This window comes from Equus asinus, chromosome 15 (genome assembly GCF_041296235.1).
Source record: "Equus asinus isolate D_3611 breed Donkey chromosome 15, EquAss-T2T_v2, whole genome shotgun sequence".
In the NCBI taxonomy this organism is placed as follows: domain Eukaryota; kingdom Metazoa; phylum Chordata; class Mammalia; order Perissodactyla; family Equidae; genus Equus; species Equus asinus.
In genome coordinates, this window is record NC_091804.1 from 41,772,249 (window position 1) to 41,800,006 (window position 27,758).

At 41.6% G+C, this 27,758-nt stretch overlaps 1 protein-coding gene and 1 long non-coding RNA gene across 12 annotated transcripts in view; one reads left to right on the top strand and one right to left on the bottom strand.

Moving 5' to 3' along the window:
* TSHZ2 (teashirt zinc finger homeobox 2) overlaps positions 1–27,758 on the top strand; it is a 444,024-nt gene that overhangs the window by 92,286 nt on the left and 323,980 nt on the right. The window lies entirely within an intron of this gene.
* Positions 1,578–27,758, bottom strand: part of LOC139040341 (uncharacterized) — a 94,939-nt gene continuing 68,758 nt past the window's right edge. Inside the window, exon 3 of the long non-coding RNA XR_011494688.1 lies at positions 1,578–26,677. This is a non-coding gene — a long non-coding RNA (uncharacterized lncRNA). The remainder of the gene's footprint in view (positions 26,678–27,758) is intronic.

Here is a 27,758-nt window from a genome sequence, read left to right on the forward strand (position 1 = left end):
GTTTAGGATTTAAACATCCCTGTCAATCCTGGCTGTCATCACCAGGAGATTTTTATCCCAACAATAGATCACTGTGGTGTGCTTGGCCTGAAGGGCTCTGGGCTGTTATAATGAGTAAGATCGGAATCTATTGAGTAATGCAAATAAATAAAAAAGAGACAGGTATTCTCAGACTTTGTCGTGATTGCCTTCTTTGCTGTCAAGCTCATGGAGTACTCCCAGCGAAACATCTCCCTTTTTACCATTTTAATAATCTGTGCAATGGGAATGACAGAGCTTGGGTTTTTCATTCAACTGATGTTTTAATCAATACATGCTTACCATTTCTGAGCACGAAAGTGGCTGGAGGGGAAGCAGTACAGGAGGGACACAAAGAAGATTTGCATTCAGGTTACAAAAGTGTCGCATTTGTAACGATTCTAATGAAATCCAAGCTAATGAAAGAGCCCTGGATGGTGAGTCAGGGATGCTAGTTTCTGATACTAAATAACTGGGTAGGCACAGTAGATACTAATAACTGTGGGTAGAGGGGTAGGAAGTGCAAGGTGGGAACGAGTCTGCACAGCATGTTCTAGGAAGAGAAAGCAAGCCGAATGTGGCTGGTGAGGACTAAGCAAGTCAGAGCCGGATAAGAGACGAGAATGAGGATGTGGGGAGGAGCCAGGTGACCAGCCATCCCAGGTTGCCAGGGGACTGAAGGGGTTCTTGGGATGTGGGACTTTCGGTTTCAAAACTGAGAGAGTCCTGGGAAAACTGGGACAAGTTGGTAACCCTTGGTAGGAGCCAGATAATGCCATGCTGGGTAGACCATGGGAAGGAGTTTGGGCTGTCCTTTGTGTGCAGTGGGAGAGCACGGGTGTGTTTTAAGCAGGCAGATCCTCATGGCCATTCTGCGTGGAGACTGAAACACTGGTTCTTTGTTCCTTGGCAAGTCCTCTCAACCTTAGTTTCCTCATTAGTAGCAAGAGGTAGCTGCAGCAGATGACACTCAAGGTTCCTTTCAACTCTGAGATCCTATGACTTTTTCCACTTTGTTCTCTAGACAGGAAAGGGTCATTAGAGAGTCCTGAGGAAAGGAATAGCATGGTGAATGTTTTTAAGGAAGATGAATCTGGCAGTTGCTCACAAAATTAATTGCAGCAAAGAGAGATCCAAAGAAGACCATTGAGCTGTTACAATAATCCAGTCAAGAGATGATGAGCTTGGACTGGGGCAAGAGTAGAAAGCATGGTAGAGACAGGAAGGAAGGACGGAGTGATATTAGCAAGAAAAATTTCAGGGCTTGGTGGCCAACTGCATATGGCTTATAAGGGAGTCGCCACAGTGTGATTTCATTCGTCATCGTTTTATTCAACTTATTGAGTGTTTGTCCATGTGCTAGGCACTGGGGTCGTGGAGATGAACAAGTCGTTCACTTCATGGAGGCCACAGCCTGGTGCAGAAAACCACTACCAGGCTGCACTTGTCAGTTGTGCTTAGCTTTGTGAAAGAAATGTGTGGGATGCTATACAAGCAGTGGGGCGGGAGGCGGGGGTGGGGGGGTGGGGGGGCGGGGGGGGCGCTAGCTCGAACTGAAAATCAAGGAAGGCTTAGTGAGACAAACAAGACTAAAGCTCACAACTAAAAAATTATCAATGTGTTAGGTTGATGATGTGGTGGGGGAGACCAGGATGGCGCAGGCCATGGAGGAGAACATTTTAGACAAGAGGACAGTATTTGCCAAGGACACGAGGCAGGCAAAGTTTGACACATTCCCTGGACTTAGAAAAGCCCAGTGTGGTTGAGGACTAGATAGAGATTCCTAAAGTTTGGAAAGGGTCAAATTATAAAAGGGACGAGCAGGCACAGAACCCGTTTTGGACTTCATTCTTAGAGCAGCGGAAAGTCATTAAGGAAAGGGTTATCCACAGGGCCCTATGTGCCATTTCTGAGATTTAAATACCTGTATCAGGGAGAATAGTGGGACTCCTAAGAGACCTGAGACTTAGAGGTAAGTGGATGGATAAATTTTGGTGGAAAGGCAGGAGAAGGGACAGGAATAATGTGACCAAGTGGAAGTAGTCCCAAGGGTATTGAAGATATGGGACCATGAGCTTGGCAGGAAGATCAGTGGTAAAGATAATGCCACGGGCGTCATCTATATGGTGGAAGCTGTGAGAATGAGTAACTCCCTTGAGAAGAAGGAGTTAAAGAGAGGAGAAAGATTGACAAAGACAGAGCCTTGGGACCGGTCCATAACTGAGGATCAATTGGGGATGACCCAGAGCTGGAATAGCCAATCAGAAGAGAGGGAGACACAAGGGTTTTAGGCACATGGAAGCCAAGAATGAGTCACTGCAAAGGGGTAGTGGAGGCATCAAATGCCTCACAAAGGTCAGAGAAAGACAAAGCCTGGCAAAAGGCCAGTAAGTGCGGCAATTAATAGATCATTTGTTATCTCTGAAAAGGAGGTTAGTGACTAATGTTTGGATTACATCACCTTGGACAAAATTAATAACAAATTTCCTGATATTCACTTGCAAAGATGAAATGGAAATTGGCTGCTCACTCTCCCTGTCTTTTCTGAAATTTCTCAAATTTGCAAACGCTCTAATCTCCTCTGAGTAAGTGCAGCAGAAAATTGAAATGTGCCCTGTGTACAACGTGGGTGAGTTTCTGATACCTCAAACCTTCCCTTGAAGATGTTTGGGATGTTAGCTTCTCTGATTTACTCAATCCATAGTAGAGTTCACATGACTGCCTCTGACAGTTGAGCCGTTAGAAGTGGGGGAAATGAAGTAAAAGGGGCTTATATCCATCACTAATCCAACTTTACACTACAAAATCTGTGTGCTCATATTTACAAAGAGACATTTCTGTAAACCAAAGATCTGAAACCAAAATCTGAAAACATGTGCGCAAAGAGTTTTGCTATTAGAGAAATTACTCAAAGTAGGAAACATAATATGGATTTAATCCTTTCATTTTAGTTGCATCTATTCTTTTGAGCGAATAGCCAGGCATTTTTCAAACTTAAAATTTCAAGTGATACTTGTTCACTGTAAGAAATTTGTCAAGCCCAAGAAACTATAATATGCCTGACATGTAATAAGCACTCGTTAAATATTTCTTAAATGAATGAATGAATGAATGAAAAGAAATAAAATGGTATAAAATAAAAGTGGATTAGATGGAATCTGTCATATTCAGGATTGTGTAGGCCATGTTAATAATGTTATGTTTGGTCTTCGAGCATTGGGAAGTTACATGTTTTTAATCAAGGGATTATATAAATAAGTTATCTTTTAAAAATATTACTCTAGCTCATTGTGCTGGATGCACTGGAGTAGAATGTGACTGAATGCAAAGATGCCAGTGAGGAAGCCAATGAAGTTGGAGGTGGAAAAAAATGATAGTTTAGACTAGACTATTGGCAACAGAGACATAAAGAAGGGAGTGGTCGAGATACATTTCAGGAGTAAAACTTGGCTATTCGTTGAACTTCATGAGAAATTGGGAATAATAGCAAGGGAACTGTTAAATGTGAGATAATTGTGAGATGTTCAAGAGATGTGGAGAAGGCCACTGGGTGCTCATCTAGGTCTCAACTTGATACATGGATGTGTCAACTCGAAGGTTCTAGCAAGTAGAATGTAATGAATGCCATTGCAGTGGGTGAGCATATCAAGAGAGAGATTATAAAAGGAGAAAACGCCAAGCTCCGAGGAAAGCCAGTACTTCAAGTTGTCAGGGAGAAAGAATCCACAAAAAGACAGAATGAGCTCTCAAAGAGGTTAGAAGAAAATCAAGATAGGGTGATTTTCAAGAGGTCAGTGAGGTGCAAGCTGGAAAATTGTCCACTGGACCTGACCGCACGGAGCTCCTGGGTGAATTTAGCAGAGTCCTTCTCAGTCGAGCAATGGGAGGAGGAGCCAGGTTAGGTGGGTTGATAAATAAATGGGAGGTGAGATATAGACAGTGGTTGCCAGGCAATGAGTGGTTAATGCAGACCTAAGTCACATGTTAATGCTATGAGAGATTATTCCACAGACCAAGTGCAAAACCCTCACAGATCACTGTGCCATGTGTAGGGCATCTTAGTGCTCCAGTGACTGAATAATCCCATGTACTGAAGACACAAAATCAGGGATACAAAGTCTCAAAGTCTTCGGACGCCAAGTTTGGTCCATGCCAGGTACTATGGTAAACAGCTGCTTTGTGCACCAGGATGCCTAATGATGTGAATACCAACTGGCCCCATAATGGTAATAAAGTGATAATAATGATGTAAATAAAAATTACCATTGATTGAGTACTGATTCTGTGCCCTGTATCATGCTAACTGCCCTCTACCCTTTCTCTTATTTAATTCTCACAACAGCACCACGAGATAGTTTTATTAACTCCTTTTACAGAAGGGAGAACTGAGGCCTACAGAGGTTGGGTCACCTGTCCGTGAACACACATCTGTAAGCGGCATCATGATTCTGATTGGTCTGGTTCCAAAGTCCAAGTCAATCCTGAGGTTATACAGCCTCCTCTGGTTGTGGTTGCCCAGTGGAAACTTATTGCCTAGTTAACTGGAAATCTGACTGAATTTCCAAACTTATTCAGCTTACCTAATTTGACAAGAAGCATCAAGACTGGAAAAGCAATTATGTAGAATGATTTGAATCTTAAATGAGTTAATGTATCCAGAGCTCCTATAGCGCCAGACACACAGAGAGCCTTGTGTAGGTGTTATCTATTATTACTCACTAAGATGCTCCGGAGAGAAAGTCTGCCCTTCTTCAGGGCTGATCAAACATTGTGAATAGTAACACCAATTTTCCCCCTGAAAGGCAGCTGAATTCTTGCCTCTTACTGAGTAGTTTTCAATTTCTACTTAAGGAAAAGGATGGTGTTTCCTGGCTTTGTTCTTAGCCTCTTTACAGGAAATGATATTGTTATAGGCAAGGACAAAGGTACAATGTGAAAACATTTAACAAACGCATGGAGTCATCTATTAACGTTGTAGGAGAGCTCTTTAGATTCATATCATTTTTGCTGATCTGGAACCGCAAAGAGATTGGCAACCTCTCTAAGTCCACCCCCTATGAGTCTAGGGTTGAATTTGACCCCAGTTTAACTGAGCTAGCCATGGAAATCAAGGGACAATGACGCTTCTTGAATACCTGCTGTGTGTTTACCAATGTTAACTAAGTTAATCCTTATAATACCGTCCGTTCTACCATAATGCTTCTTTTGAACATAGGAATTTGTTCCAACATGATTGATAACGTGTGAGCATCACGTGGATTTTGCATTTGTGTGTGTTTGACTTCATCTGTGAGAAACACTGGGGGAACACAGAATACTGCACTCGGCTGAACTGAGCCACGCAGAGATACACAGAAGGCAAACACACACACACCTCGAACACCAACTGGCTACCTCAGTTCACCGGGTGTCTTACAAGCCACGCCCATCCATATCCAGCCTGAAGGCTCTCTACTGGCTGTCAGGTGACCTCCTTCCCCTCACCTCACAGTACCTCATAGCTGCAACCTTTTCGAAATGCCCTTCCATAAACCTTTTTCAAGGTAAACTGCCATATTTTTTGTAGTATTTATGTCTTTTTCAACCATTTAACATGTGTAAAGCAGTGCTACCATTTTTATTAGGCTCCTATCTTTTTTTATTACTTACTGACATAAGCATTGTGCTCTCAAGTCCATTTTCCCATAAGCTCTGTGGTTTTCCTTGTGCAATTTGGAATAGCGTGGTACCTTTTAGAAACATACATGCACCTTATAGCAGAGCTGACTTTAAGTATGAATGAAACAATTATTATTGCTTATTCTTTATTCCACAAATAAGAAAATAAGCTCAGAGAAGATGAGTAACTTACCCAAGGTCACCCATCACTGACTCATGTTTGCTAATTCCATCGCCTCCTTCCCCATCACCCCTCCTCCCACTGCTCCTAACACTGTCTAAATAGTTTCCAAGCACGAGGAACTGGACAACTGTTGCAAGCCAACTTCAACATTATGAAAATAAAACTTTTCTAGAAAGATCTTAATTCAAGATGAACCATACAAGTATTTGAATCATCTATGTATTTTTAAAATCAAGTAGATAATCTCCTCTGTACTTACTAAATATGTCCCATCCTGCTCATAGGTTAATAAATTTTTCTCATTTGTGAGAGTTGCTGAATACAGCAAGCGAATTGTTTTACCCAGTAGGTGGTGGAGCAATAATGAAGAAGCCTCGTGATTAAGTAGAGCTGAGCCTCTTATCTCTCTCTCTGAGTGGGAGGCACCATTAGTAGTAAAAGTAATTACCTGTGTAGAACACACTGATTGCATCAAGTACCTACTGTACACCACTAAGACAGTCATCTCAATTTCAGAGCTTAAGAGATCTTCATTTGATGTTAATTTCACATTTTTAGCAACAGGACATTATTTTTGGAAAACACTGTGTTAGCTGGACTAACTGATTTTTGAAACCTCTTAAAGGACTTCCTGTGCCCCAGTTATTGCCTCAGAAGTGGCCTCTCCCAAAAATGGCAGTTGCAAAGAGCACACTGAACAGAGTTGGAAATGATAAGCCATCTAAATGTTAAAGAATCTATTTGGTGAGAGTTGATTTTACGTGGGGGTGAAAACTCGGTGCCTTCGTCTATGAAATCACCAAGTCCATTATGTGAAACTGCTGGGTACTTAAAGCAGTAATTCCTAAGAAATTGTCCATGCCAAATCTTGTTAACTGTTGTATTGGATAGTTTCACTAAACTTTAAATTCTTCTCTGATAGGAATATTAAAAACAGAGTTGCTTGATTGGATTCAGGGAAGACCGGAGATCTGACACTCAGTGGTGGTAAAACAGGGGAAAACCCAGCACAGGGGTTTTAGAGGTCAGAGCGTTCTTTCCATTCTTCCAACAGGGTGGGCAAAATGACCACGACCAGCTCTCTGACCTTCTGTCTGTCAAATGAACAGATCAAACAGCTTCCCCATCTAAGTCCAAATTTCTACATAGGTAGACCCCTGAATTGTTTATGTGTTTGCATTTACAATGAGGAATCTGTGCCATAGCCCTGTAAGAAAGTGAACACTATGCCTTTCTTTATGTTTTCAACTTGCTCTTAAATGTATAGATCATTATTTTCACTTGGGTAGCCCCAAAATGTTACCTTCCCTAGGCAAGTAAATAAAACATTCTTTGTAATCCTGGCACATGTTATCTAGGCTTCTAAGTAGTCTCCATATTAATATGCCTGCAAAAAATTATTTTGAATCCTCATATTTGACTTGATTTGGCCCATCTGACCAAGGCTGGTGGTCTCTTCTCCATAGCCACTTCCTTTTTATCGCCGCATATCACACAGCCAGAAGATGACTATGAGATGTAGTCAGGTTACCTGATGCGAAGAACAAGCAGGACTCAAAGTCAGACAGACCAGGTTCAACTCCTGTGCCTGTCATTGTTACCAGCTGTGAGACGTTAAGCAAAATTATTGAACTGATTAAAGAGGCAGTTTCCCGATCTGGAAATTGGGCACAGCAAGAGAACTTGCTTCATGGGATGGTTATGAAGACTAAAATCAAATGAGATGGTATGGAATTTTGGATTTTTTTTTTAATGAAAAGAATCATAAAAGCCTCCAGTTTTCAGTACTTACCTTTAAGAAGAAGGAATGGGCATTTCTTTGATGGTCTTTTTAAAAAATTTTTTTTACCTTCCTACTTGAATTTTTTTAGCCATAAGTATTTGTCTTTTTTTCTACTTTTGCTTTATCTCAGGTGAAATCATAAGCTTTTTTTATTATTATTTTGTTCTTCAGGCTTCTTTGATTTTAAAAAAACTAATAAAATATTATTAAAAATTAAATAAGATAATATAAGTAAGGTGTTTTTCATACTGCCTGCCACAGAATAAACATGAATCAAATTTATCGGAAGTGATAACCTCACCTCCCTAACTATGAAAATCTTACAACCAGGGAGAGCAAAGAATGGTGGGATATATAGCAATTATTCTAAAGATGTTCATTTCAGTCATTCTGGTTAATTTCAGGCCCTGGAATCAAGAACAAGTGTTTATATATTGGTTAAATTGCTTTATGATGAATTGCAAAGACTCTTAAAATTATTTTTGTGCTGGAATTATATTAAAGAGTGTTTAAAGCAATTTGGACATTAAGTATATTTAGGTTTTTCTTTTCCTTTTCCATGAAGATTTTCACTATTTTGTATTAGTTATGTTGAGAAGCAACCTAAGAATATGTCACTAGCTAAAAACTGAATGGTCCTGTTGTCCACACAGAGAACAAATGACACGTGTGTTGACTAAACTTCTACCTGTTTAGTTAGTAAGGTGCATCCTGACTATAGGTGAGCATTTTTGAGCAAGATTAACTTTAACTTCATGTTTAATTCTTTAAATTTATTGATCCCTTCCTTTGTTCTTATTCATTCATTTCTTTGTTCTCGTTGATTCTTTCCTTCCTCTAAGTATCTAGTAAGCACCTATCCTGCATTTTAAAATTAGAATGCATGCTCAGTTCATACTCTTCTTAAGCAAATACCTTTGACCAAGACTAAAAGTAAGGCTTGAACTAATATTTAGCTTTTTTTTTTTTTCAGAAATTACCAATTTTTTTAGATTGGCACCTGAGCTAACATCTGTTGCTAATCTTCTTTCCTTTTTTTTTCTTCTTCTCCCCAAAGCCCCCCAGTACATAGTTGTATATTCTAGTTGTGAGTGCCTCTGGTTGTGCTATGTTGGACACCGCCTCAGCGTGGCCTGACGAGTAGTGCCATGTCCACGCCCAGGACGGGAACTGGTGAAACCCTGGGCCGCCAAAGTGGAGAGGACAAACTTAACCACTTGGCCCTGGGGCCAGCCCCTATTTAGCTTTTGCTAAAGCAATTTATTCAGAATGTAAACTGCTGACTTTTTCTGCTATAAACACTAATTACTGGAGTTTTAGGCCTAATGAAAGCTGTATCATCCCCGTGGGCCTCAGTATGCTTCCCTCTAACATGGGATAATAATACCTACTTTATCGCATATATGAAGAATTTAGCCCTGTGCTGGGTCACAGTAGGTTTAAGTGGTAACAGTAAATATTTCACCACTAGTTACAACTTTTGCTTGTCGTGGAGAATCTGAATTGTGACCCAGGCTCTCAGTGGAAGTGCGGGGAAATGAATCAAGGAGTGACTGGAGAGTGGTAGCGGCTTGGTTCCTAAAGTAAGATAAAACCTGGGGGTTCAAGGCTATCATTTAGTGAGCACTTACTTTATGTGCTAGACCTCATGTCAAGTAATTTATATAGATTATGTATTAGGTTTATTTTATTATCCCCATTTTATAAATAAGGAAATGAAGGCCCCTGAAAGAGGGCAAGGACTTTGCCCAGGGCAAGGAGCAACCTTCAAAGATTCAAACCGGTGTGGTCCAGAGCTCATGTTCTTAATCTCTATGTCCCTGAAATTCAGGGGCAGAAAGGTTGACTAGCCACAAAGTCATGCACATTATTGAGTTAGGCCTCCTTAAATTCTCCCCAAATTGCCCAAATAATTCTCAGTGTGAGACTGAATCAGCAGGCTGGGGATTCAGGTGCCCCAGCCATAGGCATTGAACCACAAGCCGTCACACCTTCATACCAGGCACAGTTTCATGAGAGCCTCTCAAAGTTCTTCTCTCCAGCTGAAAGGAACCCAACCAGGCTGTCCCCAAACGCCTGTGGTCATTTTGCATGTGGCCTAGGCTTGTGTCTTAGTCAGTTTGAGCTGCTATAGCAAGTAACCACGAAAGGAGTGGCTTATCGACAGCAGACATTATTTTTCACAGTTCTGGAGGCTGCATGCCCGAGATCACGGTGCCAGCAGGGTTGGGTTCTGTTGAGATCCCTCTTCTGGGCTGCAGAAGGCTATCTTCCCCTTATACGGTCACGTGGCGGAAAGGGGTGAGCTAGCCTCCCTCTACGGCCTCTTCTTGTGAAGGCACTAATCCTGTCATGAGGGCTCCACCCTCAGAACTTAATCTGCTCCCCAAAACCCTCCCTACCTCCAAATATCATCCTACTGGGGATTCGATTTCAACATAGCAATTTTAGGGGACACACTGAGTCCATGACACTTGGTCTCCAGCTAGTCCTTGTCCCTACTTCTCAGTCCAGGATCAATATCCTTGCAGGAGATCATGTCTTCTAGTCTCTTGGTATCTCTGTAGCGGTCGGTATCTCTATAGCGGTGGGTTCGGCTGCTATGACCCTAATTCATAATGTGCTTTGGTTTTTTGGATCATAAAGAAGAGTAGCCCACTTCAAAGGAATGTGAGCAATAACAACTTACAAATGATAATAGGAAGGTATGGGGAGCAAGCTTAGCCCAGGGAACTGAGGGCAAATTGAACTGGGCATCATGGTGGGTAGAACCCAGGGAACGTCCATGGGCCTCGCCTTTGTAGATATCCAGTTCCTTCCCTCAGGCTTCCCTTCTCTCAAGGTCTCTATCTCTCCATTCAAATTCCTGGACCTCTCCTTATAAAGGTTTGGTGCTCTCTGGGTAGTCTACTCTCAGTCCAGTTGTTTATGGTTAATGTGGAGTCTGTTAGGCCTTAGAAGGGGTGGTTCTTGGACAAGTAAAGCATGGCCTGAATAGATTATCTTCCAATGTGTCCAACGTATTGGTCCTTTGTGATTGTTGGAGGAATTTCCCATCAGGAAGAAAGTATTATAGGGTAAATAACGAACTGCCCAGCCCATCAAGTATGAGTCTGCAACAGCTCTGTTCATCCAAGCAATTATTTATGGGCAGTCCTTGTCTTGCACGGTACTACGTTAACCGAAATTTGTGTGTGTTCACCAAAACTCGTGTGTTGAAAATGTCCTCACTTTGCACAGTTCTGTGGTCATGAGATGCCATGCAAAGTGAGGGGTCCTTGTGTTTAGTACCTACTTTATGCCAGTCCTTCTTCCAGGAGCTGAGGATGTAGCAGTGAGCCAAATGATCAAATATTCCTGCCTAAGAATATTCACTTCAAGTAGGGGAGAAAGGAAATAAAAATAAACACGTAAGATATATAGTGTGTTAGGTGGTGAATGCTGAAAACACAAAGCAAGGAGTTGGTAGAGGAAGAGTCAAGGGTCAGGGTGGAGAGTCAATGTTAGATAGGATGCCCGGGGAAGGCTCTGCTGAGAAAGAGGCCTATGAGTACACACAGAGGAAGTGAGGCAGCAAGCCATGTGGATATCTGGAGGGAGAGGATTCAGGAGATCAGACTCTCTCATGGGCTAAACCTCATGTCCTTTTCTGAGAAATAGCTTTGCGTGAATGGAGAGAACTGAGCTCAACTGGAAAAGGGAAATGCTTTTGTCCAGGATCAGATGCTCTTCCAAGTAAATGAGTGGCGACTCTAAGGGATATTTCTAGGAGAATCCTCAGGACGAAACCTGCACATGTCCTATTTGAGTGTAGAGTTTTCCAAACACAGACAATTGCTTACAAAGTCGATGAGCTCACACGAGTCCCTGGGCGGTTTCTACAGCCATTTATGAATTACACATATTGGATCCTTGACCCAAATTATTGATGTTTTAGTTCTGACCTTTGACTCCCTAAAACTTAGACTTCTTGATGGAGGCCCTCAGGCTCCAGCCATTGACACACTTTTTAAAGATCATAGGTTGAAGTTTTAATTACATTGTGGGTACCCCTCCCTCTGCTGAATGTACAGCCTAATTCATAATGTGCTTCTGACTTGTGTCTCTTATGAAAGAAGGTTCCGGAACTGAGACTCGCAAGGACTTACAGCTCTCAATAAAACTCTTAGAAGGGACTTTCTCTTTTTGTTTTCTTATGTGTATTTTAACAGTTTCTTCCGGCTATTTAGAGAAAAAAGTGGTAGGTCTGTTGATGTGACAATTGGCAGGGACCTAAATGACTGTAACACATTGTCATAGGATTGGCTGCCTACCCCCATCTCTTCTGGCTAGATTTACCTGAGGACAGGTAAATCCCTTTGGCATTTGGCTTGGCCAAAGTCTTCGTATCTGCCATTTTGATAATAGGCCATCTCAGTAATTTTTGGACTAAAGCTCCAGGAAAAGGAACAAAATACTTTTCTCCTCCAGTCCTTTCTCAAGCTCTTCCCTCTGTCTGGCATTACCTTTTAAAATTCACTTAGACTCCATCCCCTCTGGGAACCATTCCATGGCCCCATCTCATCCAGCTGAATCGGCTTCCTCCTCTTTTGTCTCACAACATCCTGGGCATGTTTCTGCGCTAGGTCTCATCCCTGTTGCTACAATCCCTTTATTTTCTTATCTGTTTCCTACTGAACAGTGAGCTTCTTGAGGGCAGGCACTGAGACTTACTTCATTTTTATTTTTATTTTTTTGAGGAAGACTGGCCCTGAGCTAACATCTCTGCCCATCTTCCTCTATTTTATATTTCATATTCCACATATTTCATATTTTACACAGCATGGCTTGATGAATGATGTGTAGGTCCATACCTGGGATCCGACCTGGCAAACCCCAGGCTGCAGAAGCAGAGTGTGTGAACTTAACCGGTACACCACTGGGCCAGCCCTCCAGGACTTATTTTGGTTCATTTAAATAGTTTTTATTGGGAGCTTAGGATGTGCCAGGCACTGGATTAGACTCTGGGAATTAAAAAGTGAGCAGGACAAACACAGTTCTGTCCTCCTGGAGTTTCAGTCTACTGAGAGTGGACAGATAGTAAGGAAATCATAAAAGCAGGAAATTTCAATGATTGTTGAGCTCTATGAAGGAAAACTTCAAGGACCCCAATTGTTTCTGTCTTCAGAGCACTAGCAAAGAATTGGCATTGAATGAATGTTTGATTTGAAATGAATTGAGGATACCAACTTTAACCCTTTATCCCACTGGTGTTAATGCTCCAGAGGTTTTGTTTTGTGTTGTTTTTTTGGTGAGGAAGATTGTCCCTGAGCTAACATCTATTGCCAATATTCCTCTATTTTGTATGTGGGATGCTGCCACAATATGGCTTGATGAGTGATGTGTCAGTCTGTGGCCGGGATTGGAACCTGCAAACTCTGGGCCACCGAAACAGAATGTACGAACTTAACCACTATGCCACTGCGCTGGCCTCAAACTTTCCAGAGTTTTCAAATATCAAGTTGTAGGTGCTTTTGTTCTGCTGAATTGACAACTTTGTCCCCAAAATGCAGAAATGAATAACTAAATAAAATTTTTTAAAAGATTTCTATCTAAATGGAGATTTTACTCCTTTCAGAAACCTTTAAAACCTTCCCTTTGCCCCATGTGAATTCCACTATGGATTGAGGTATGGAATTTTTTCAATGTCTGATTTATGCCCGGCAGCAAGTTAGGTTCCGTAATTAATTGAAGACCCTGTCTTAGGAAGAGAGTGTTCTGGAATTTCCAAGGCCTGTGGATTCCATCCAGGATACCACACAGCAATTCAGGGACGCCCCCACTGCTACTCACCAAGATCAGAGTTTACAGCTCTGTTTGTGAAATGTTGCTATTGAGCACCCAGGTTTATTGGGAGCTCTGAGTTCCAAGGACAGCAATCAGGTTGTTCTGCGTTCTTCGCCTGGCTAGGGAGGGGCGTGCTGAGGCTGCACATCGTAGCAACAGCTCTCGACTGCCAGCCAGAGCAGTGTGAAGCTTGCTGTGACTCCTCTCCGCCTCCTCCCTCTCGCCCCTGGCACTCTGCAATCCACACTACTCCTCGGTGATACCTTTTTAAATCTCCCCATTATGTTCAACAGCATGTCAGCGGAGAGTTCAGGCTTACAAAATCATGTCCAATGGGCCAAAGTGTCTAAAATAAATGTTAGCTCATAAAACATACGTGGCACCTCTATGGGGCCCAAGCAAAGCCCACATGGAGAAAAAAAATATTAAGTGAGCTGGTTTAACCCAGCAGTGACAGGTATAGGAATAGGATTTTTTTTTTTAACTGAGTTCTTTCAACTTTCAGGCAGGCAAATTAGTTGAAAAGGAAATATACGTTTGGCTCCATAGTGGAAAGTGATGAATCTGGATTTTTCCAGGGCTTGGAAAGCCAGTTTTCATAAATCCGTTCATTTACTCAACAAACTCTTATGGAACATGTGGTATGTGCCAGGCACTGTGCTTGGCACTGCGGATAACATTTTTTTGACATTTTAAGTATAAGCTCCATTTTAAATTTAAAGAAACATTGAAAATAAACATTTTTAATAAGTCATATCCAATTCCTGAAATATAACTTGAGGATGTTAAACATTAATTCTTAATTCAAAATAATGACATTCATAGAGTACATCCTGATGTTGGCCGAGATGAGGTTTACTTAAGTCTAATATTTTATATAAGCTTGACCCTTAATACTTCCTAAAATTCAATGATTATGATTCAACATTATAATATTGAGCAAGTCTTCTATGTAATACCCCAGATAACTTATTCAAATACAAAACATTTATACCAGCAAGGAAATTATGAAAACATACATAAATTATACTGAAGGGCTTGATGAAAAGGCTGACTATATACAAACAGATGCATTTCACCTTAGAAAGCACACATGCACGCAAAAACAATCAAATATAGACACCATTACGTTCTCCTATTGTATGTTACATAGCAAACTGCAGCTTTATAAATGTCATTCTATTATGTACGAACTGAAAAAAATACATTAAAATAAGTGTCCTTGAAGACAAGGGGGAGTGGAATGTGCCTGTGTTAAGGGACTAAGAAAAGCTCTGCCCTTGAGGAAGCCACGGCCCAGTAGGGGAAACTGACATGAACCATGTAAGCAAAAAAATGCGATTTTCAGGCAGAGATAAAAGCTATGAAGATAAAGCGCCAGATGATAGGATGGAGGGCTACCTGAGAACTCTCTGGTGAGGAGACAGGGGTGCGGTGTTCAAAGCCAGATACAGAATAGGGAGACCCTTCCATTGCCTTTAAGCAGCGGAGTGCAGTCGTGAGCCTTGACCTGGGCTGGCCTGGAGGGCACCTCTGCGAGACCGAGGCACGCCACTTCCCCACCTGCCAAAATAACTGAAAGCAGCTTGCCTCCAAGGGAGTCCGAGCCCGCAAGCACAGGTGCACTTCGGGCGGCTTCCTCAGCATCTTAAGATAACTTGTGGCAATTATTTTGCCTTGGATTTGCAGAATAAACAAAGGCTTTGTCGAGCCTCTGGTCTGAAGTAATAAGTCGCTAATGCTGTGTTTGCACGTTCCTCAACTGCCACGCAGTGTGGACCCCTCTGCAGCTTCACTCTCCTTTTTGTTTGCTGGTTTGTTTTAAACATGTCATGTTTTCATATAACAAAACACACATACACACTTGATATCATTTAATATTTAATTCAAATAAAATGCTTCCCATATTGAATAAAATGTTTACATGTACAGTTTTCTTGTATTCCCTTAGGAGAGTATTTTGGAAGATCTGTGAATCCCTGAGAGTCCACATTGGCATTTTAAATGGTACACAGATAAACTTGTTCACAATTTAGTTGTAATGTGTTTATTTTAATGTGTAATATTCATATAAAATGAGGACCAAATCAAACCGAAAATTTTGTAGCTATTATCACTAGATTTTCACTGTCAAATCTGATATAAAAATGTACTGTTCAGATACGTTTATTTAAGAAGTGAGTTTGCTTAAAGAAAGGATAATCGTATGGGAGGTACTCATATAATGGCAGCATTGACGAGGGAAGTACGGATATGCTGAGCTTTGCAAGACATGGTCCCCTAAAAGGAATTGTGTCATCACCAGGCATGTCTCTTAAATTTGTATCTTCCTCTCAATTTTCATCTGATGTAGAATGCCTGTCAAGCTGAGAGGAAAGCCACAGATTCAAGTTGCTTTCTTCCAAAGGTGGTTTAAGCCATCTTTAAATTTGCCTACTACTTCAATCATCCATTTATATTCTGATTCTTCTCATTAAATTTTGCCACCTGATTATCTTTTAGGTACAAAGCACTCACATTCATTAGGAGATTCATCCATTCCTTTAACTTAGATTTTTGGAGAAGCAAAAACATCACAACTCCCTTTGCAGGAGAAGATGAGGCCCTCTTGATGTAAACACAACAGTTCTACCTAGTGTGGATAGAGCACTTCGGGACAGTGTGGCTCAGATGTTTAGAGAGGATGCTAAAAACTGATGCTTCTGTTGGTTCACCTTGGGATGGCCTCTTGACGTCAATTTGAATTCTATACAGACGACTTGAGTAGAGTTAGAAGCCAACCCAGTGACAGTTCTGTGGTGGCACATCCATTTTGGTGATATGTAAACTGAGTCAAGTAAGTGTGAGCTGAAGCTTCCACCAGAATTCAAAGCCAGAATTCACTCTCTACCTTAGCCCTAGCTACCAGATGGCATTTCATCAGTCAACTTGAGTCTTCTTGTTTTGGTTGTTGATTCTGATCTGTTGGACAAAGGAAGTGTGTGGGTTGCTAGTCTATTTTTCCCTGGAGACAGCCTAACAAACAAGGCATTACCTGGGGGATAAATGTTAGCTGGGGGAAGAAGGAAATTATATTCCCTTGTGAGATTGCTGACTATCACATGCTATGTCATTAGTTCCTTCTGAAACACTTCTTGGAAACCTTTCTCTGCCAGTTGTATTCGTATATTGCTATATCTTTTTAAAAATCATTTTTAAGTCCTAAGTAAAAATCGGATAAAATACTGCATGAGAACAGAGTGGGAAAAGGATCTGAGAAGCAGTGGTAAGAATGACATTCTGGGACAATGAAACTGATGATAAAGTTTCTTAGTCATATCGTGTTCATTTTGAACATTCTCCTGGCAAGAGAGAACTTCATGTCCACATAGCATAGAACAGTGCTTGGCAGACTTTTTCTGTAGAGAGCCAGCCAGTATAGATGTTTGGCTTTGCAGGTTATATGGTCTCTGTAGCAATTACTCAGCTGAAAAGCAGCTATAGACTGTGTAAACAAATGGCGGTGGCTATTTTCCAATAAAACTTTATTTACAAAACAGGTAGTGGGCCAGATTGGCCCTTTTGGGCTGTAGTTTGCCAACCCCTGAAATAGATGACAAGAGTTTGACCCTTGGAATCATACAGACTTGGGCCACATCTTGGCTCTGATGCTCTCTAGCCCTGAAAACCTGGCCATCTTAATATACCTCTCAGGTCATCAGTTTTGAGTTTTGTAAAATGCAAATAATTATATAGCCCCTCCAGTAGGTTATTGGGAGCATCTACTGAGTAATGCTCAAAGTGACTTAGCACAGATCTGACACAATAAATTCTCACCCAATGTTAGATGCTATTGTTGCAGTATTGCTGGGTTAAAATCCCTTGACGTTTATTCCCCCGCCAGGCCGTTGCCCACGGAGAAGTAAGAGTAACTTTACCATGGAAATTGGCTCGAGTTTCTCTTCTGCTTAAAGGCTTTCCGTGGTTTCCCATGACTTTCCCCATGGCCTGATCCAGCCCATGCTTACTTTTCCAACGTGCTGGGTACTGCTCTCCCCCACTCTCCCTGGGTGGGCTGCAGTCACACTGAAGCAGTGCATGGAGCTCTTTTATGCCTCAGGACATTTATACACCCTTTCCCTCTTTTCCAGAAAGCTATTCCCCCAGCTTTTCTCAAGGCTGGTTTCTTCTCATCCTTTGGTGTTTGCTTATATACTACTTCCCCAGAAAAGCCTTCATTATTCTCCTGCCACTATTTCCTTCATGACTCTTAGCAGACATCGTTAGGGATGGACTACACCATCTTACGCACAATTGAAATCACGGTGTTTTGTACGGTGTTCTGGCACATACAGACTCTCAAAAAACACATGCTAAAGAAAAGAAAAAAATGAATCAACAATTTATTATTACTATCATTATCATTATCATGAATAATACTGAAAGTATAGGACCCAATATAGATTTCACCCATCTTCAAACTGCTTCAGAATTTTTACCCTATCTATGAACCACTTGGATTATATTTTTAAATTTTTTACTTCTCTTCTTTTTTACTTAGTTTCCTATTAAGCCGAGGATTAACAAACTACAGCCCTCCAGCTGAATTTGGCCCTCCACCTGTTTTTGTAAATAAAGTTTTATTGAAACACAGCCACACCCATTTGTTACTATATGGTCCATGAATGCTTTCACTCTACAACAACAGAGTTGAGTAGTTGAGTAGAGACTGTCTGGCCCACAAATCTGAAAATATTTACTATCTGGTCCTTTACAGAAGACATTTGCTGACCCCTGTCCTTAGCAATAAATGCCACTAAATTCTGTGTTTGATATGCTAGTTATGTTTTTATTTCCTTTCTCATTAAAAACAATCTCATGACTATTAAGATTTTTAAAATATTTGCTCAAGGACTCCCTAAAAGCATCTTGCTTGCCACTTCTGGTAGATGAGCCATACTTTGGGAATCATTACCATGATAGCCCTTGAATGACAGCCACCAGACTCTGCATCTGGGTGAAAGTCCAATATGTGGGTGCTGGACTTGGTGCAGGTTAGAACATTTTTCTCCCCAGAATATCCTGTAGACAACTCCAGATGCAATTCACAAATTGATCCAGGAGTAAATTCGTGGGCTTTTCCCCCCACAGTGCTGTGCATCTGCCTGGCATTGTCTTGCTAACTTTGCACACAAGTCGGCTGAGAGGCTGACATGAACATCTGCATCATGGATGTCATTATAACAGGCATCAAAAATGCTACTGCTCTCCCAGAACACCTAGACTCTTGACAAGATAGATGAAACCCACAGCTCTCTGTAACTGACTTCCAAAAATCAGGGCTGCCAGCTTTTTCTCCTGTTAGGAATAGCCTGTGGCTGTTCTGTTAGATAGCCCTTTGTCAGATTTACATATCGCGTTATGAAATCTCTTGTAGAGAATGATGCAAAGGAATCTGCAGATATCTTTTTATTTTTGCTTTTCAGTGAAAGTCATTTGTGCTGTCCTTACCTCAGACCTCTTCTGGTTGCAGGAGGCAGAAAATGCAACCCAAAATGGCTTAAATAATTAGACCGTTTACTGGCTTGTATAAATCAAAAAAAAGTTCAGGATAACTGGCTTCAGGTATTGCTAGTTCAAGGCCTCAAAGTGTATCACAAAGGCTTGGTTTCTCTCTCTGTATTTCTCTGGTGCACTTCTGCCATGTTGGCTCCATCTTGAGGCGGTCTCTCACCTGATGATGACCAGATGGTCATCAGCAGCCTCAGCTTCATATCCTTCCAGGAGTAAGTCTAGACTCAATGATCTGGCCTCTCTCTCAGAAGCTCCAGTCACCATCTCATGACATCTGATTGACTGTGCTGGTGTCAGGCCCAACCAACCACTTTTTCCAGATAAATTGAGTGCTCTGATGAGTCAAGTTTAGAACATACCATCCCTGGAGCTGGAGGGGAGCTAGCCAGCTCCTCCAGAATTACGTGGGCTCTGAGTGGCAAACTCAAAACGAGATCAGAAGCTGTTATCAGAAGCAGAGTGAATAGATGTCAGGGCAAAGCAACAACAACCACAGATTTCCACTCTATAAAAAGCAGGCTTGCTCTCCAAAGGCCTGATTTTCCACTTTGTTTCTACACAGGTTTCTCAACCTTGGCACTGTCAACATTTGGGGCCCACTGACTTTGTTGTGGGGCTGCCCTGTGCACTGTAAGATCTGTAGCTGCATCCTTGGTCTCTACCCACTAGACACCAGTAGTGTCTCCCTTCCCTTCCACCCCAAGTAGTGACCAAAAATGTCCCATGGGAGCCAAAATCACCCTGGTTGAGAACCAGTGCGTACTGATTACGGTTTGAGAGCGGTGATCAGAGTGTTACCACGTCAGTTACCAGGGAAGGATCAGAAAAGGACAAAGAGCAGTTCTAGGGCTGTGGTTGACAGCCATCCAGCAGAGGATTCGAAGTCTTCATTTTCTCGTACCTTCTCCAAGGGGACATGTGGAAGATCTTCAGACCCGGAGTGGCCGAGCCAAACCTATCAGCAGAAGCAAAATCAGGCAGCCTGGGCTAGTGTTTAAGAGCCCTGGGCTCAGAAAGTTCCCGGTTTGAATGCCAGTTTTGCCACATTCTTGGTCTATGACCTTGAGCAAGTTACTTAACATCTCAGACTCTGGGTTTTCCTTCCCCGTGTAAAATAAAGGCAATTTGGAAGTTAATGTGAGATTTAAATGATAATGAATGGCAACTAATTAGCAAAGAGCGAGGCGTGAGATGATCACTCAATAAATAGGAGCTCTAATTGTTTGTATCGTCATGATCACAAGCGTCAGCAGCATCATTTAAGCCAGGTTTCCTAACCTCGACACTATGACATTGGGAACCATGTATTCTCTCTTATGGGGGCCCGTCCTGTGCAGTGTAGGACGAGGAGTCGTATTCCAAGCCTCAACACACCAGGTGCGAGCAGCACCTCCCAGTTGTGTCAATTAAAAATGCTCCCAGACATTGCCAAAACTGCCCCTGGTGGAGAACCATTGATTTAAACCCATGTGGGGAGACTAATAATTCTCTTCTATATTTTATTCCCAAAGACTGGCCCCATAATTTTCCCAATAAAAATAAAGGGGTGCTGCCCAACCTATCCAGAAAAATGTTTCAGGTGCCTGAACGCAGACTGTTACTAACAACTCCGATTTCCTGAGCAAGCAGAGAGCGGGAGAGCATCTCCGTCTCCTCTGGCCTTTATCTCTCAGCCCAAAAATGCTGCCTCAAGACTCCCAGATCACACTTGTTCTATTTCTAGCTTCAATCTGGCCCAAGGGATCCATGCAGTGTGTCCAGCTAGTTGCTTAAAATGTGTCCTAATGTCTGGCTACCAGATGGAAAATCATTGCTCTAAAGTTTGGCCTGCATGTTGTAAAGAAAATGCTTGTTAGATTTAATGAAAAACATAGGCCAGACCATGACTAAGGTAGCTTTTTAGACGCACATGCGCGGACGTGCAGAAATACGATACTGCTGCTGATGGGGACGTATATAAAGAGAATCCTTCATTTTCCCGTGTTTGTTTGACACTGATGTTCCTTAGAATTAGTGTGAAGCTGAGTCAGATTTAGAGTCTGGTGAACTTGGCTTCCAGCATCTTCCATTCCAACCCAGCAGAGCATTGTGGTTAAGAGCATAGAATTTAGAGTGAGACAAACTTAAATAGCCACTTACTATATGTGCCTGGCGCATAGTCGATGCTTAGTAAATATTGGTTGACTCTTGCACATTGCTCAGACTCGGCTCACTCATCTGCAAAATATAGGGAAATCTACATCTTAGGTAGTAAATTAGATAATCTATGTAAAACTTTTAGCACATAAGAAACACTCAAAACAATATAGTTGCCATATGTAACAAATTTACGGGATTCCAAACCATTTCATTCATTCCTCATTCATTCCCCTAATATTTATTTAGTGCTTGCTGTGTGCACTGTGTTAGTGATGAGGAATACAAAACTAAAGAAAGCCGAGATGAGCAGCTACACACCTTTTTGAAGTTAATAAAATTGTAAATGTGTAATGTGTAGTAAAGAAAGTTCTTTTTATCCCATTTGATGCCGACATGTGACAGACCTCCACAGAAGTGAATTGTCTCCAATTATTTAACCTCCTCCAAAATTAGGTAGAAATTCCAGGGAGAATTTTCTCCTCAGTTCCTGCCACATCTCCACAGCGTTCAATAATATTTTTTAATTTCCAAAAAGAAGTGAAGTTTCCAGGCAAGGCACTGACAAGTAAGTTTAACAGAATTTATTGCGGGCTTATTCCTGATCTATCCCAAGAGTCTCTTGATTTATTTAGTTTATCCTATAGCATAAGAACATGGGTTAGATATACGAGGAATGCAGTTCTGAGGCCAGGGTTGTGGTTTTTCTGTGTCCTTGGATGGCTAAAATTCCCTCTCTGGGCATATTTACTTACTGTTATGTCTTAGCATGATTTAACTGCCAGAGAGTCTGTGCCTGTGTGCTTGGGCCACCTCCAATGCCATCTTGTGGTAGAACAAATAATTCTAGTCTGGGGGTAAATGGATGACAGCCCCCTCCCCAACGAGTCTGAGAAGTAACGAAATGATGCCTTTTGACTAAGCCCCAGTGGGCGGAGGGAGGCCTCTTAGGCAGCAGGCAAGCCCTGGAGTGAGGGCAAGGTGTGATGGAGCCAGCCACAAGTCTTTCACAGGTCCTGGACTTGAATGTCCCAACTCCCAATTTAATAATAAAAGTCATAATCATTATTATCAGCATCCAACATTTATGGAGAGACTTTTGCAATTCTCTCATCTGAGAATAGCCTTCCACCCGCTTCCTTGTTCCAATAGCTACATACTCTCCAAGTTCTAGCTTCGACTTGACCTCCAGCAGGACGCCTTCCCTAATCTTTCGCATCTGAAATGAAAATTGTCCCCCTTCACTTGCTATCACAACTGTGTGTTTTATTTTCTTCATAGTACTTATTAGTACCTGAAAATATCATTTTGTATTTTTTTATTCCGTTGTTCACCTATTTATTGTCATTTCCCCCGACTAGTCGGTAAAGGTCATGATAGCTAGGATCTGTCTGCAAGAAGAGTGAAGGGCACATAGAAGGACTCCACTCAGCACCTGCCAAGGGAACGAGCCCTCAGTGCCTGGCACTGGGCTAAGGCGCTGCTGAGTGCTGGCTTCTGGAAATTCAGCAATTAAGATCCAGCCCACAACTGCTGTTGGAAGTATACGTTATTATTAACCCTGGAGACTCACGGAGATTAAGCAAGTTGTTTGAGATCCCACAGATAGTAAAAGACGGAGCCCCGATATGCCCTCTGCCCCGGCACCAGCCCTCTTAATCCCTTTGCAAACTGTCTCAAATGTAGCCCTCCTTCATATCTACAGAAGGAAGCTCCTCCGCATTCCTGTTTTCCAGGTCACTGCCCAGGTCCTGACCCACCTGTCTGGTTTTGCAAAAGTCTAAATCCCTTGTTGGTTGGGACTTTCTTTCCCCACTGGCATTCCGGGCTCACATTGCACTAAATGGTTAAAAAAAAAAGACGGTACATGTCATTAAACTCTTCAATAATGGAGTCGCTTTCATATTGGGAAATTCTCCCACAGGATAATGCTTTTTGGCACACTCCTGTTGTAGCAGGAAGCCTGCAGTGCAGAAGGTATGCGAAGAGAGAGAGCGAGGGGGGTGTCTGTTTGCCTTCAGTTTCTCTGACAGCCAGGATCCGTGGTTTGTTTGTGTCAACGTTCCCGAAGATGGTAACCATGATTTCACAGAAGGGTCGGAGCCCATCAAACCTTCTTTGCCTGCTCAGGACCCCACGCCCAACCCTTCTCTCCTGTCCCTTCTAAATTAAATCACATTCCACTGCCTTTTGTTGTATAACCTCTGGACAAAGTACTCTTCCAAGCACACCTTGCTTAAGGCAAAGTAATTGGAACAGAGTGCTACTGGCCAAGAGCCACCGACTAATTGCTTTATGCCAACTCCCCTCACCGGAGGCACACCCAGCCTTGACAAATCCGTGGCTGTTTCCCAATTTTTTGGGCTTTTCAAAACAATTGGCACAATATTAATTGGGGGTGGGGGGCACAGCATGGTAGTGGGGAGGAATGAATACCCTATAGCCATTGGCGCCTTTTACTTGGTCTATTTAATCTCCTGTGATTTTGATCATGGATATCTGGTTTTTTAATTTCCTGTAATCCAGCAAGGAATGTTGTTCTCTTCCTTAAGGACATCTGTGGTCTCTGCTTTTTCGTGTTCCAAAAATCCTGACAGAGATGTTTTGTCAATGACTGGGTATTTCACTAGAAATCCAAAGATTCCTATTAACTTGAATTATTTTCATAGCTCTGATCAACTTTTAGGTTAATAATTCATGATATTTAATAACCTGTTCGGATCATCACCAAAATTATTGATTTAATAATATTTGGTCATTAATAATGAAAAGGAAGGGGGGGATGATTTTTCTTATCACTTACATCAATTTATTCCTTATTGCCTTGCAAATCTCAGGGAGAGCCAATAATCTTAAGGACTTTTAATATCCCATCATTCTTCTGGGTAGAAACCAGGAAAATGTTCTGCATTTTAAAATATCCGTATTCTTGAGGTTCAAAGAGTATAATTAAGGCGAATCTTTAACGTAATCCAAACTCCATCCATTCTTGATTTTAAAACTTTATATTATAGTTTGTAGACACCGTAGCTTCCCATCCCCTAGAGGTTTCAGAGCCTGATCCAACTCACTTTCTTCCTCTTTTTTATTATTTTCTCTCGAATCATATTGTAATCACCTCTTTTGTGTCTTTTGCTAATTTACTTTGTAATTCAATACAAGGATTGAGCTGAAAAATTCATCATCAATTTGTTTTGGCAACGTGGAGTTTCAAATAGTTTTCCATTGAATTTCCTTAGAGGGTCATATTCATGATGAGGTTCAAGCATTTCGTCTTACATGAAAAAAGAAGTAAGAGTCAAATGTATGAACCAGATATGTGAATATTGATTACTATTTTGAAGTTATTACATTGTATTTTCAGTTTTAAAATAAGCTCTTTTATTAGAGGTTATTAGAAAGTTGCCCTCGTTGTTGGACTATCCCCATGAAGGCATCTTTTTGCAATAATAAATAACTAAATCTTTTGGCTGGTTTCCAAGATGAACCTACTTTATCCCAAATTCTATTCAATACCTAATGGTGTTATGGCGAGTTTCCAGAACCTAACCTTCCAGGCAATGAGAAATTTCCCTCTAGAATTGCTTTTTGATGGGAACTGATTTCCTATATTAGATAAATAATGGACAATGCGTGTGCAGCTATAATTCAAGAAACATCATCAGAATTCCCCTACCTGAGGCTCTGTCTGCACTATGCCAAACATCTGCATGAGGAGTGACTCAAGGTGGGGGGACAGTGATTTTGACAAAGCATCTATATATTTGGAAACATTCAGACAATTAACTCTATTTTTCACTTTTTGTCATGGAGACCCAAGTTGAGTTTTAAAAAAAGAAAGAAAAGGAAGGAAGGGAGGGAAGAAGGAAGGAAGGAAGAAGGAGAAAAGGAAAGAAATTCCTATAATAAAACCTTGACTAGTGAAGGATACAGTTGACAGATGGGAGAAATAGCCTGTGTAAACTTGAAGGATGTCTGCCACTTTCTTAACTGAAAACATGTTTTGGGGGTCTGCACTAGGGTTTCTGAATCCTGGTGTAACACAAATACTTCGTAAGTGACGCCCCCTCATGTAAATGTAAAAAAATAATGATGTTAGAACGAAGAATACCTCTTGGGTTTTGAGTTGAGTAGCTCATGTATTTTAGGATAGACCATTGTTTTTCAAATTATGGATCAAGACACATTAGTGCAATCAATTTTGTGGGTTATGATTAGCATTTCAAAAACTAGAATAGAATATATCTGAGTACCTTGCACTTGTAGCAAAGGAACTAAGATTTTAAGTGCTTGTCTTTTTATACATATAAACACAAGTGTACTGGTTCATAATATCAAATGTGTTTCTTACTATAGGTCAAGTACAAACATTCAAAGCCCCCGTGTCGCAGGTCCAATTTCCTACATATAAGAATAGAAAGAAGTAACCCAACAAAAAAGTTGTTATGCAAGAATTTACCTCCTGAGAATATTGAAAAATGTAATTCTTTTGTTGGTTTGATTTGCCCGGGTCTCTGCAAAACAGTGTCTTTCTCTACCTCTCTTTTTTTCTCAGTAGCTCAGCAGATGGCACAGTTACCAGGGGTTTCTCATTAAGAAACCTCTGATCGGATGTTCAAGGGAGAGTTCATAGAGGGCCCTTTCACAAAATTAAAATATGCCAAGTGCCTAATAGATATTCATACATTTAGGACAGACATAATGTCATACAGAAGCCAAGAAACTGTTTTGTGGAAAGCGTTTTGTCCAATTTCTACAAAAAGCACAGAGATTCAGCCTGGTTTTGAAACAGGGATGGAAGGGTAGAATAAATTAAGTTACTAGCACAGCTAATAACTTAGTTAAAAATCATCTCACACCTTCATTCTGCTGCCAATGATTCCAGGCGCGCAGGCAGATTGACCTGGCCTCCAGGAGCTGCGATGAAGACTTGTGCCTTACCCCTTCAGAGCCAGACTCAGTATTTGCTGTTTATATGAAGCTAGAGGCTCTCAGTACCATGGCCTTTCAGGTTCAGATTTTGATGTTCCATGATGAATCCAGCTCTTGCCACCTGGATTTTAATATTCATTGTTAACTTGAGGAGCTGACATGGATGGGACAAGATTTCATTATGAGCCTCTTTGAACTTACACCAGTTATAGGAGTGGAGAAATAGATTTCACCCAAGAACATTTTTAATGTTATGTCAGAGCCCAATTGATCTGATGGACTTTTAATGACTTCACTGATAATAAGGGAGATCATGACTTAGACCTGCTTCAGCCAGTGTGGAAAGGTTGATGGCAATTTGCATGGTCTGATGAGATCTGAAGTGGAAGGAAATGGACTTCTGAGTTCAAAGAGATTGCACCCTACAGAGGTGCCATCATCCGCAGGCTGTTGGGTGTGTTGACCATTGGGCACACATGCTATTAATCCTGCATATCTCCAGTCATCTGAACACGTCTGCAAAAGTTGTAACCCATCAGGAAAGCAGTCAAGCAGGGGGCTGGACTCACACTCGGATGCTAGAAGACCTGAAGAACAGTGAATATTAGAAGGGTGGGGAAAGAGAGGAGGAAAGTTTCCCCACTGTTACAGACCACTTAGGCTGCTAAGAGCTCTCCATGCCATCCTCAGAAAGTACTTTCCACTTGCATATTAAGCAAATAGGAGGTTTAGCAGGACGTTATCACCTGGAGTGCCCAGTAATGAGTAACTGAGTAGGGGAAGGGGCTGGGCATTTCTGATTAATATTTACCAAAGTCTTTGTGTGTTTTTTCTCAAATGTTAACAATGCGGCAGACCGAGTTGAACAAAAAGGACACTGTGGATTGAAGTATGGTATTGTGCCCATCCGATGCTGCCTCCTCTCTGCTTGGCTTATGATAAATACCATTCTTTAATAGCAGACTGGTGTTCGTGAAGAACTTATTACGGAGGCTAAGAGGAAGCCAAGAATGAAGGAATGCCCGACTGGCAGCGATCAATCACTTCCTTTTAAAGATGAACGGGTCCTTCTTTTTTAAAGTAACAGTTCATACAAAGGTCTCAGACATAAATATGCAAAGCATCAGAGCAATTGCGGTTGCCTGGTCTTGTTAGCATTTCTCTGCATGTTTGGGGAGAAGATGAATCCCACCCTTGCCAGCAGAGGTTCCTTCGAGGAGAATGAAGCCAGGCTCTTCTCCAGGGAAGGGTTCCCATTCAGCAAAGGTTAATTATTGGCATCAGCAGAATAATAATATCCTAACGCAAAAGGACAAAGTCACATTTAGTTAAAGATTTCTACATTTGAAGATACAATATTCAAAGTAGAGTCGCTCCAGGAGGAGCTAGTTCATGAAGTGGCGTCTGAGGCCTAAGCAATGACAGGAGGTGCTCTTCAGGGCCTGGACTTGCCTGCAGACCCAAAGCCTGTTTCTGTAGCCTCACAAAACTTGCAATGCCTTTTTCATTCCATCTCTGGCCTTGTCATTCCTTGCTCAAAAACCTTTAAAGCAAAGTTTCTCCACCTTGACACTATTGACACTTGGGGCTGGATCATTCTTTGTTTAGGAGGCTGTCCTCTGCATTTGTAGCATGTTTACCAGCATCCCTGACCCACTAAATGCCAGT